The sequence below is a fragment of the Gekko japonicus genome, unplaced genomic scaffold (genome assembly GCF_001447785.1).
Source record: "Gekko japonicus isolate JY-2015 unplaced genomic scaffold, Gekko_japonicus_V1.1 scaffold456, whole genome shotgun sequence".
Lineage (NCBI taxonomy): Eukaryota > Metazoa > Chordata > Lepidosauria > Squamata > Gekkonidae > Gekko > Gekko japonicus.
The window spans coordinates 739,498-753,163 of NW_015170902.1; positions in this window are offsets into that span (position 1 = coordinate 739,498).

The window sequence follows — 13,666 nt, forward strand, 5'->3', positions numbered from 1 at the left end:
CTTCTTTACCTCGGTCTACATGACTTTTTTTTGCCATGATATTATTACATTTTTTTAAATCCTCAGAGTTTTAGATGCCAGAAATTCTTAATAGCCCAGATATTGTTGGTTTTGGCTAAGAGACCAGAGTGTCAAAGTGGGTGGGTGTTTGTTTTAGTCAACCCCCCCAGTGAAAGTAGTGGGGAAGAGCTCATTTGTAAACTTCACCAGAGAAGCCAATATTTTTCTCGGAATATTCTCATCTTAGCTGTAAAAAGCACTCCGATCTGCACAAAACGCCACACAAGATTTTTGAAAAAATTGGTTCTTTCCATCCTGCCCTGTTTTTAAAAGATCTGTTAAATGAAAGGAAGGTGCCGTGGAGGGTGCAGCGCCTTCTGTGATTTGGACCACAAGAGTTCACACTCAAGGCTCTGATTAGCAGCTTCCTGAGAGTAAAATGCAGTGACTTTTAAGTTTGTTTTGTTCTTGTAGCTCTCCCCAATCCAGGCCCTCAGGATCTATGTGACAAAACTGGCTGCTTTGCACTAGTGTTAACGATGATGGAATCGTGTCTGCCTGTGGGTTCTTGTCTAAAGGAACAAATAGTGCTTTGTGCAGACTAGTGCACACAAATGCGCTTGAGCCTTCCTTTTTGTTCCTGGGGACTGGAGTAGTTTAGTGTGCCGGAGATGTTGCCCCACCCCAGTGGTGTGCAGAATGGCTGCTTCAATCTGAGCTGATCACCAGCTGTTCAAAGCCAGGGTGTGAGGTGGTGTCCTCAAATGATACAGAATAAAAATATGAACTGTGCATGTTTGTAGATTAAATAGTAATAAAAAGCAGTCAGGGCACGTCTCTCCTCCTTTAAAATTTCCCTTTCTGCGTATTTTCTCTCCCCCCCCCCCCCCCCCCACGCTCCAATTCTCGACTCACTGTCTTTTGCTGGTTCTGAAACCTTTTTTCCTACAGTCACTAGCTTTTCTCACCTTCCCTTCTCCACCTCAGCTGATCAGATTCAGGGAGAGGAATCCTTCAGAGACCCCAAAGGCCACAAAGTGGTGTCCAACAACCTTTTGGTAGAAATGGGTATTGCTTTAAAATGTGCCTGCTTTGAACTCCATGCCTGGGGAAAGGAGGCTGTGTGTTTTAACAGGTTGCCATGCCTTCAGAGACTGTCATGCAATGCTGTCTTTGATTTTTTTTTCTATGCATCTTTTTTTCACCAAGTCTACTAGTGGACTTAGAGGAGTAGTGATTGGGGATCTGATTTTTTTATTTCAGCTCTTAACGTGATTCGTTTAATTGATTTAATATACTAACCAATGTTTTCCTTCCTGTCTAGAATGATAGGTGATTTTTGTAAGTGCCTTATTTCATATGACATAAATATATTTATGAGTAATTATTGCAAATGTATCGTACAGGATAAAGATCAAATGCTAACGGAAGCTTCCTTTTTAATCCCCCAAATGGCTGATTTACAGTGCCATCCTAAGCAAAGGTTCACCCTTCTAAGCCCATTGACTTCAGTGGATTCAGAAGGGTATAACTCTCCTTACTGTCTGGGGTGATATCATTAGAATAGACCCACCAGGTGAGCCTTGGTATGGGTGGGGAAAACAGTTATGGGTGGAGTTCCTTGAAGCTTAGTGGTGGTAAAGACTATTGGACCAAGAACCTGGTTCATACATGCTCCTTGCCAGTGCTGTGATCTCCCAGCCTGATTAGTTTGTTTTCACATATTTGCTGGTGATGAGGCACATGGTACTGTCTGCACATACAGTATTCTCAGAAACTGGCTGTCACTGTAGACTCAGACAGCATGAATTGGTCTTAAGGCTGCATCCAATAGTAAAAGGTTCCATTTTATTAATACTTGTTATAATTACCATTCCCTTGTTCAGCACCAAGGCCAGTAGCATGTATGTTTCTGTTCAACCTGGTTGCCTGGTGAGGAGTGAGCTTAATGTTATTGACCATCCATAAAGCCAGCCTCCTTCAGAATTTGGCAGCCTGTGTTCATATTTTTTAACATCTCTTGATAGTTGCAGTTTTTTAATTCAAATGCTTTTGTGGCTTTTGTAATCTCTTTGATCCGTCATTCTGTCTCTCTCTTTTACTCGAGGGACTGTTAGTAATGTATGTCTTTTTTTAAAAAAGGGGTCCTTTTTACTGTGTAAACTTCAAAGCAATCATAAATTCTTTCTAGCCAATCAACAGTTGTGTGTTTTACTTGGAAATTTGAGTGAGGGTGGCATAAAGTTGGGTAAAAGCAAAAGGTTCATCTTCGTCCTGCGTGGTTTCTTTGCCAAGGCTCAGGATTGGACTACTTCCCTAGTTCCTACAAACCTTTGTAACTTGAGTATTGCTTCCAAAAAATAGCCTGTTTCAGGCAAACTATTTGTAAGAACATAAGCATTATCTAGATGGATCAAACCAAAGGCACCCAGTTGCAGAGCTGGAAAAGCTACCAAAGAGGGTAGTCAAGATGATTAAGCGGTTGGAACACCTTTCCTAAAGATTGAAGAATCTGGGACTTTTTAGTTTAGAAAAGAGACAATGGGGGGTGGGGAGCAGTGATAGAGGTTTATAAAATTATGCATGGGACAGAGGGAGTGTACAGAAAGGAGAGATAATGAGGCTTTCCTGAATGAACAATGCAAAGTAATAGAGGAAAACAACAGAATGGGAAGGACTAGAGATCTCTTCAAGAAAATTCGAGAAATCAAAGGATCGTTCCATGCAAAGCTGGCCATGATAAAGGACAAAAACGGTAGGGACCTAGCAGAAGAGATTAGGAAAAGATGGCAAGAACACACAGAAGGACTATACAAGAAGGACCTCAATGTCCTTGACAACCACAATGGTGTAATCACTGACCTTGAGCCAGACATCCTGGAATGCGAAGTCAAATGGGCCTTAGAAAGCATTCTTAACAACAAAGCTAGTGGAGGTGATGGTATCCCAGCCGAGCTATTCAAAGTCTTAAAAGATGATGCTGTTAAAGTGCTGCACTCAATTTGCCAGCAAATTTGGAAAACACAACAGTGGCCACAGGATTGGAAAAGGTCAGTATACATTCCAATCCCAAAGAAGGGCAATGCCAAGGAATGTTCAAACTATCGCACAATTGCACTCATATCACACGCTAGCAAGGTCATGCTCAAGATCCTACAAGCTAGGCTTCAACAGTACATGGATAGAGAACTGCCAGAAGTACAAGCTGGGTTTCGAAGAGGTAGAGGAACGAGAGATCAAATTGCCAACATTCGCTGGATTATGGAGAAAGCAAGAGAGTACCAGAAAAACATCTACTTCTGCTTCATTGACTATGCTAAAGCCTTTGACTGTGTGGATCACAACAAACTATGGCAGGTCCTTAAAGAGATGGGAGTACCAGACCACCTCACATGTCTCTTGAGAAACCTGTATAAGGGCCAAGAAGCGACAGTTAGAACCGGATACGGAACAACTGATTGGTTCAGCATAGGAAAAGGCGCAAAAGTTGGCTTGAAACTCAACATCAAAAAAACTAAGATCATGGCATCCGGCCCCATCACTCCTTGGCAAATAGAAGGAGAAGTCGTAGAAACAGTGACAGACTTCACGTTCCTGGGATCCAAGATCACTGCATATGGTGACTGCAGCCATGAAATTAAAAGATGCCTGCTCCTTGGGAGGAAAGCGATGACAAACTTTAACAGCATAATAAAAACTAGAGACATCACCCTGCCAACAAAAGTCCTTTGGTCAAAGAAATGGTGTTTCAGTAGTAATGTATGGCTGCGAGAGTTGGCCAAAGAATAGATGCTTTTGAACTATGGTGCTGGACAAGACACTTGAGAGTCCCTTGGACTGCAAGGAGATCAAATAAGTCAATCCTAAAGGAAATCAACCCTGACTGTTCCCTGGAAGGACAAATACTGAGGTTGAAGCTCAAATACTTTGGCCACCAAATGAGAAGGAAGCACTCACTGGAGAAGACCCTGCTGCTGGGAAAGATTGAAGATCAAAGAAGAAGGGGACGGCAAAGGATGAGATGGTTAGACAGTGTTATCGAGGCAACGAACATGAAATTAAGCAAACTCCAGAGCACAATGGAAGACAGGAGGACCTGGTGTAATCTGGTCCACGGGGTCGCGAAGAGTCGGACTCGACTGTGCGACTGAACAACAAAGCATCCCATCTCCAACAGAGGGCAGTCAGAGAAGTTGATGGTTTAATGATAGCTGTGCCCTGTTCTCTGGTAATCTTAGAGGCTCTGTTTAGCTTGCCAGTTCAATATTAGCAGTGGCTTCTGTTAGGTTATGGCCAATGCTCTCTTTTAGCAGTGGAGTCTTGTGAGCAAAAATTCTACTTTGTGAGCTACTAGCATTAAAGTTGTGAGCAAGCCATTTGGCTACCGCATAAATTAGTTTGCTCTGGAGCCATCCTTCCTGAGCTAAGACAAAAATGTGTGAACCAGAGGCTAAAAATCTGTGAGCTAGCTCACACTAACTCAGCTTAGAGGGAACACTGGTTATGGCCTAATTCTTTTGGGGGGGAATCTGGGTATCAGATGCGAGCAGGTTGACACTGTTTCAAGATAAGAACTTTAGCACTTGTAATGGGGGAAGGCAAAGGACGAGATGGTTAGACAGTGTTATTGATGCAACGAACATGAAATTAAGGAAACTCCGGAGGACAACGGAAGACAGGAGGGCCTGGCGTGATTTGGTCCAGGGGGTCGCGAAGAGGCAGACTCAACTGTGCGACTGAACAACAATATGTTTTTCAGCATAAAGAAAAACTAGTGTAAAGCTAAATAATGACAAAATATTTTTGTACCCTCATTGCCAGGCTTGTGTATTCGTGGAAAGGGAAACTTGGCCTTTGCCCTTTCCAACACTGGGTTTCTGAAAGAGAAATTTGTTCTTGTGAGAACATCAGAATACAAGATGCTGTGGCTGAATCAGACCTGTGGTCTGTGTTGTCCAGCATCTGTCTACTAATTGTGTTCAGTCTCGTGTTTCCAAGAAGTAAACAAACCAGGCAACTGTCCCCCCACCACCACCTGCTGTTGGTCCCAACAACAACTAATACTCTAAGACTGTGTCTGATCAAAGAGGTGACGTATTATGTAGTTCTCACGTTATTCTTACCTTAACCTACCCCACAGTCTGTCAGGATGAAGCAGGAGAACTGTGTGTACCATTCTGTGCTGTTTAGGAGGAGGGTGGGATAAAATGCAGTAGCTAAGAGGAGCCTCTCTCTAGTACTAGTACTAGTATTGATAGATTTGTTATGAGAAGGACTATGGCTCCATGGTAGAGCATATGGTTTGCATATAGAAGGCCCTGAGTTCAGTCCTCTAGCTAAAAGTATTGAGCAGGATCAGGTAATGTGAAAGGCTGAAACCCTGGAGAGGCACTGCCAATCAGTAGACAATACTGACCCTTGGTAAGAGTTTGGATCCAACCTACCAACTATCAAGCAGTTCTCAGAGTATAAGTGGTCTTGTTTGCAAAGGAGGATTTGGGTGAAAGGGAGCTATTTCTTCTCTAGGCAGTGTTGACCTGTGGCTTTGCTGCATTGTTGGAATGACTCTTTGGGGCTTGCCCTTCCTTGCTGGTCATTTCATCACTTGGCGTTATGGCCGCTGCAAGTAGGAAGAAATTCAGTCATGCCAATCTGAGCAGCTTCTGATGTTGCCACTTGATTTCAAAACGGAGGTGCCCACATGTCACGTGCCAATAACAGTGAAGGACTTCAGCTGTGCATCACCTAGGAGTATGCTAAAAATCCTGGAAAGTGGGTCATGGCATCTGTTGCCAGTTCCCAAAGAGCCACTGGTGAGTTTTTCTGATGCTTAAAACAAAAAATGCCATTGGAATAACTTGCAAGTGCACTTCCACAAAGGCAAATTGTAAAAAGGACTAGTTACCAGGCACAACAATGAACTCTTATTAAATGACCACTTTCTTTTTCTGGTACATTAGATGGTTAATGTAGTAGTGAAAGGTAGGATCTAGTGAGGACTTGCAGGGGGGTGGGGGAAGCTGAACAGTTTGGAATGTCCCCTTTTCCGGGAGTCCAGTAGTACCAAACAGCTGAGCTGGAGTAAGAGGAGTCACTTCCTGCTATGGTCTTCCTGAACCTCAGCAGTCTTATGCAGTAGTGAGATTGTAGGTCTCTGGAGAGGCAGCATAAGCATCTTTTATAATGTATTATTATAATGCTGACTGCTGAAGTCTGCTCTTGGAAAGAGGAAGCCCAGCTAGCTCTGAATCTCAGCTGTACCATGGGGCTGTTTTTTCCATTTCCCCCATGCTGTATGGAAGAGGGTTTTTGTTTTGTTTTCTTTTGTTTTTTGAAGGGGGGGGGCTTATCCTTTCTGGGAAGCCGCCCCCCCCAAAAGCGTGAACAGGCTGATTTCTCTTTCTGCTTCCCTTGTCTCCTTCTGGAAAGCATTGAGCATGCTCAGTCTTCATCAAGGCATTTGGGGGAGTGTTTTGGGGTTTTTGAGTTGCATAAAAATATAATTGTGTGTCCCCAGACAGTAAGTACAGAAACTCCCTACTTTTCTGAGAGAGGCCCCTTGTTCCTGTGCTGCTGATTGACACCTGAATGTTCAGGTTTGCTATTTATGATTGACAAGCCAGGTTTGCTATTTATGATTGCTATTTGTGATTGACAAACCGCAGATTTTCCAACATATGCTGGAGCATTGCCCTAACCTATTAATGTCCCTTCTGATTGATGCCAGAGGTGATGTCATGATGCTAGGGAATGCCACATGGGTAGGTCACAACCTTAGTCACAGCCCAATGGAGGGCAGTATGAGGGGGTGGAGGAGGAGAGAGAGAGAGAGAGAGATGTTTGTTTTTTTAACTGGATCTGGTTGTGGACCATAATCTAATAAAATTGAATTGAGTGGGTGTGGCTTCCCCACAGTGAAGGAGATGGAGGCCGGTGGCAGCAGCAAAGTCTCTGCCTAGGGTGCTTAAAAATCCTTGGTCTGGCTCTGTCTGCAGGATAGCCTCTGACAGTGAAAGGGGTGCTTGCCTAAACAACATTGAAAGGCATGCCTGTGTATAAAGCATCCCAAGGGATAGTTGCCAGGCATATCCTAGGGGCAAAGCCTGGGAGTTTAAGGGTGGCCCCTGTCTGAACAGGGAGCAGAATTACTGTCTCTGTCCCCAAGGCTTTCTGAAATGCACCATGCTTCTCTGCTAACTCTCTGCCACAGAAACAGATGAAGTCCTAAGGACACATGCGGAAACAGGAGTGGTTTATAACCAGCCAGCCAGTTAAAATCTTCTACAAAAGTCCTGGTCTCTTGTTTTTTGACTTTATTGCATTTCTGCTTTGTGAGCTTTCTCAAGTCTCTGGAGAAACAGCTTTTCCAAATAAAAACAATGAATGTGGGCAAGGGGAGAGTAGAGATAGGCCCCATGGGATATCACCTTTGCCCCTCACATTTAATGGTTTCTCTTGAAGACCCTGAAACTTCAGGGTCAAATGTTAAGGTCTAGCAGTCCTATCTTAGGCTGGCTCATTTACTTACTTTTGTGAAGCTTTAACCCTGTTCCTCTTCCTCCTCCCACGTGCTCCCCTTCCATTTCCCCTTCACAACAGCCTGGGGAGGTAGGCTGGGCTTGAGAGGCTCAAGGTCTCTGAGGAAGTTTGATGGGCTGATCATCTCTAATATGAAAGATGGTTATAACCAGAAGATTTGGGGAGAAAGAGGAATGCTTGGCTGAATCCTGCCTTATGAATGCACTTGGACCTGAAAACAAGTTGGTCTGAGCAAGGCACAGCTTTGGCTGATGCTGTAGTGGTGAAGCTCTTGCCAGGGGCAGATCTTGGCAAGCAGAAGTATCACATCTGTGGCTTCTCTCTCTGGAGCTTGCTGCCTTTTTTTTTTCCTTTTTGAGCAAAGCTGCCACGTTGTGAAATCATTGATTCTTCTGAACGTGAGAGGGGGATTTGCTTCTCCAAAAATCAGAAATGTACACATCTTGACTCCTTTTGAGATCACCAATTACTCCTCCTAGACTGTATTGATGCTGACCAGTGAAAGGTGAATTGATCGAGGCCTTTTAGTTATTATATTTGATTGGATCACCTGCCTTTTTAATTGAAGAGGGTGCTGTTGATGATCTTAAATCTGCTTGACATGACAGGTTGACAGTTTGAGCACCCATCTGCATTGTGAGAGAGCACAAAGCAGTCAGTCCTGCTTGTTATGTTTTTTCGGTTGCTTGGACGGCAGCACTCAGTGGGCCCCCCTTTCCTGTCCTCCCTTCATCAGGGGGCCACCTGTTTTCATCTTCTGCTCTTGAGGAACTTATCTAGTTATTTTGCCATCTTCGCCTAGATAGAAAAATCCGTCCTTCCCAGATTTACAAATGATTCAGTGCTTAAAGACTACAAGAAGCAGGGCTTCTGCAAAACAAATCAGGAAGGTAGCCTAAAATGGGGCCTGTGTTTTCAGTGCCAGTGGTTGATTTGAATTCAGTAGTCTGTTAAGTCTTCTGCACAGGGATGGGTGTGTGGTTTCCCTGTTACAGCACAATGGGAATGGGAATTACACATCACACGTTTCCTTGCATTTGCCCTGCCCCACGCCACTGCAACAGCCATTTTATGCAAGGGACTAAGGGCTTTTTGTTTGTTTTTAAAAATCAGTAATTGACTTTGTTGTAGCATTATCTTGTCAGCTTCTTTGACTTCCAGTTTTCTTTTTTTTTTAAACTCTATTTCCTTTTGTTACGGAAATAAGTGAAAGGGTATTTCACAAAGAAAAGGACTAGAGACTTCTGAATGGTGCCAGGGTGAACAAAGCCGAGTCCAAACTTTCCCATCCAGCCCTGGATCTGTCAGGATATGCACCCTTGAGTGACAACAGCGTGTATGTGCTGACTTTTTAAATCTCATGGGACAAAATTTTCTGTTTCAGTTTGATCAGATATAAGTATTGAATTTCAGGTGATCTCCCCTGATTTGTACTCTTTTAAGTTGCGTCTGGATTTGAATCTTCTGTGCTTATCTCTGTGTGTAAATGCTACTGATGAACAGATATTTTGGTTTCTTGGGGAAAAGTAAAAAAAAACTAACAAACTTGGGGCAGCATATTATGAGAAAAATATTTAAATTCCTATCAGGGTGGTAGTAAATGGATATTACTAGCACTTGTAAATCACAAAAAATATAAAAGGAAACATTGGCAGGCGGCAAGGCAGCAGGTAGGTTAAAAGCCAGTGCTGGACTCGAGGATAAAAGGTAAAGGTTCCCTTGCTCGAAAGCCAGTCGAATCCGACTCTAGGGTTGCAGTGCTCATCTCCGTTTCAAAGCCGAAGAGCCAGCGCTGTCCAAAGACGTTTCCGTGGTCATGTGGCCGGCATGACTAAACACCAAGGCTCACGGAACGCTGTTACCTTCCCACCAAAGTGGTACCTATTTATCTACCTGCAATTTCTTGCTTTCGAACTGCTAGGTTGGCAGGAGCTGGAACTAGAGACGGGAGCTCACTCAGTCATGCGACACCCGGGTCTCGAACTGCTGAACTACCGATCTTCCACAGCCTGCAGTTCAGCGTGTTAACCACTTGAGGATACCCCATGCCTAATCTGGACCTCCCAGACTAGCCGGATCTCAGAAGCTAAGCAGGGTCAGCCCTACGAGGCTGAAGTTGGTTCTTTGTTCCCAGTTCCTTGTTCATTCCTTATTCCTTATTCATCCAAAAACAGTGAGGTGAGTTTGAAAGCTCTGAACCCCAAAATAAGATTTGGACCCCCAGACTTCATACATCCCCATGTTCTGCGAACTCTCCCTTCGAGGCAACATATGCCGTGTCCTGGTCCAAAGTGAGGCGCCCTCAGGACAATCACACAAGCAGACACTGGAGCCAAGCTGTACCCCAAAACAATCTTTGGACCACCCCAAAGGACTCATCCCCACGCTCTGGAGACTGTCCCCTGCAAGATGACATACAGTGGTGCCCGGTCCAAATACTGGTTCCGGAGCCACAGGCTTCTATTTCAGGTGCACGCAAGAAGCTTGTATTTGAAAAAAAGATTTGAATAAGGAACTGGTTTGACTGTTTTCCCACTACATACCCAAAATAAAGATTGGACCGCCACATGTCATACACTCCCAGGTTCGGTGGACTCTCCCCTTCGAGGCGACATGCCATGTCCTGGTCTAGAGCACGGTTCTTGTGCCAGCTGCTCTAAAGTGTGATGCCCCCAGGACAATCACACATGTGGACACTGGGGGCCAAGCTGCACCCCAGAACAATCTTTGGACCACCCCAACTGACACATCCCCACGCTCTGGAGACTGTCCCCTGGAAGATGACCTACAGTCCTTTGGGGTGGTCCAAAGATTGTTTTGGGGTGCAGCTTGGTCCCAGTGTCTGTCTGATTGTCCTGGGGGTGCCTCACTTTGGAGCAGCTGGCACAAGAACCGCGCTTTGGACCAGGACACAGCATATGTTGCCTCGAAGGGGAGAGTTCACTGAACATGTGGGTGTATGAAGTTCAAAAGGTAATGGTAAAGGTTCCCTTGCTCGAAAGCCAGTCGAGTCCAACTCTAGGGTTGCGGTGCTCATCTCTGTTTCAAAGCCGAAGAGCCAGCGCTGTCCGAAGACGTTTCCGTGGTCATGTGGCCAGGCTTGACTAAACGCCAAGGCGCATGGAACGCTGTTACCTTCCCACCGAAGTGGTACCTATTTACTTGCAATTTCTTGCTTTCGAACTGCTAGGTTGGCAGGAGTATGAAGTTTAGAGGTCCAATTATCTTGGGGTTCAGAGCTTTCAAACTCTCCTCACTGTTTTTGGATGAATAAGGAACTGGGAAAGATTGACGGTCAAAGAAGACGGGGACGACAAAGGATGAGATGGTTAGACAGTGTCATAGATGCAATGAACATGAAGTTGAGCAAACTTCAGAGGACGGCAGAAGACCGGAAGGCCTGGCGTGATCTGGTCCATGGGGTCGCGAAGAGTCGGACTCGACTGTGCGACTGAACAACAACAACAACGGAACTGGGAATAAGGGACCAACTTCAGCCTCGTGTCAGTGCTGGTTCTAGTATTTGGATGGGAGACCACCAAGGCAGACCAGGGTTGCTACACAGAGGCAGGCAACAGGAAACCACTTGTTTGTCTCTTGCCTTGAAAACCCCACAGGGTTGCTATAAGTTGCCGGGGGGGGGGGATTGCCCCACAGTGCCTTTCTGAGAAACTGGGAGAAAGGTAAGATTTCATAACTCTCTCCCCAGCCCATTTGTTTAAGGATGGGTGCTGCCCTCCAAGGACTCTCATTTGGGACATTCTCTTCCCTTCCTCAATACAAAGGCTGCATTCAGGACTCCTGGGTTCATTTGCTGCTTCTGGAAGATAGTGAAATCATTTGTGGGGCCAGAGGAATTGGGCCTGGTTGGCATCACAGCAGCCTTCCTGCATATTCAGAAGAGTTGAACGAGAAAATTAGGTACATTCATGGAAGAGAGGCTCCACAATGGCAGGCTGGCCAAGTGGAACCTCCAAATTCTGAGGCAGTATACCTCAGAACAAGTTGCTGGGGGAGCAGCAATATGGGAAGGCTTTGGCCTCCAAGCCCTGCTTGCAGGCCATCCAGGTCTACTTGTTGGGCATGATGTGAAACCAGCTGCACCATTTAAATTTTTGGTCTGATCTAGCAAGGCTCTTCTTATCTTTGTATGGTTTGTGCTACAAATAGAGAGGTAAGGTTTTTTTAAAATAGAAACTGGGCCATTGAAGGTTCTCTCTCGAAGGGCAAAAGGAGGGCGGCTCTTGGCCTCAAGATGGGGAATGCCAGAACTAGATTCTGCTCCTGCGTATGGCACCGGAGAGGTGGGGCTCTTTCTGCTGCGCAGAATTGTCCAGTCTCCTCTGCCTTTATCTATTCACACATTTTTCTGCCCTTTCTCAAGGGAGCCGCCTGATTAGCCCAGTTTGGCCCAAGCTCCTCAGGACTTGGGGGCTAAACCAAGCTGGTTACAGTCAGTATTTGGGTGGGAGACCACCAAGGGTGTGCAGAGGTATGCCATTGAACTGAGAGCCTTGCCTGTTAGTGAACAAAAGGCTTAATTGATTGCTCAACTGATTAAACCAGTTGAAACTTGCAGCCCTATTAAAAATCGATTGCATTTCTTATGAGTATTCCAAGTGATGCATGAGTGCAACAGTAACACAGCAATTTAATAAGAGATCCTGCAATACAAACCCAGGGGCTTGTACCATAATGGCATTTTTCAAAACCTAGTTATAGACTCTTAACAAAGATTATAGATATGTATCTTGTTGAACTCATACGTAACAGAATATTTTTACAGTGTGCCAATTAAAACACAATGTGATTAAACCTGAACGCTCTGAGCAGGTTTGTTCAAATTTCTTTTTAAAGTCCTGCCTTTAATGTTCATGGTTCATATAAAATATCCTTAAAATGTAATCATGTTAAAATAATGCAATACCTGAAAAATTGTCTTCGCTCATGTACTCTGAAATAGCCCAAGGAGACCTTAATTGTGGGACACCCAGTTATGGAGGTGTGTTTGGTGAGAGCATATGTAAAGACCTTCTCAGGAGCTGTCCTTAGACTTTAAACATCCTCACCCAAGAACTGTGTTTGACCCTGCAGGCCCTGTTCTACCCTGCCGTCCTGGGTTTTCCCAACACCTGGAGGGGCTTTTTCTCTCTCTCCAACCTCTGCCATCACCCAAGCTTTGTAGGAATTGGGAGGGTCAGGGCTCCTAGCTTCCCTTCCAAATTCTGATGCCTTCAGAGTCTGGTTACCGTGGGCACTGCTTACAGCTTGGTGCACCACTGGGGGAGTAGCCACTTGCCAACTTACTGCCCTCCCCTTCCTCCTGGCTCTCCTTTTAAAATAGCATGTCCAAGATGGTGAAGGCCTATGGGGCACAGAGAACCACTAGCAGGATCAAAAGTTACAAAGCATTTATTAAAAAGAAAATGTCTATAAGTACACATTGATGGGGTCTGAACTGGCAGAGACTGACCAAGAGAGAGATCTTGGAGTCGTAGTAGATAACTCAATGAAAATGTCGAGACAGTGTGCGACTGCAATAAAAAAGGCCAACACTATGCTCGGGATTATTAGGAAGAGAACTGAAAACAAATCAGCCAGTATCATAATGCCCCTGTATAAATCAATGGTGTGACCTCATTTGGAGTACTGTGTACAGTTCTGGTCACCTCAAAAAGGATATTATAGCATTGGGAAAAGTGCAGAAAAGGGCAACTAGAATGATAAAAAGGTTGGAACACTTTCCCTATGAAGAAAGGTTAAAGCGCTTGGGGCTCTTTAGCTTGGAGAAACGACGGCTGAGGGGTGACATGATCGAGGTTTATAAGATTATGCATGGGATAGAGCAGGTCAAGAAAGGTACTTTTCTCCCTTTCTCACAATACAAGAACTTGTGGGCACTCCATGAAATTGCTGAGCGGTCGGGTTAGAACAGATAAAAGGGCTTCAAAAAGACACCCACGCAATCACAGCTTGTGCACCAGCAAAAACTCATATCCAGCACAATGAGGAAGGGAACTGAACCTTGGTTCATGGAGCAGTGGTGGGGTTTGAACCCCATGGGAAAGGGGTGGTGAGCAGCAGGGTCAAACTCTCCAGTTAGCAGGGGCAGCATGAATTTAAAATG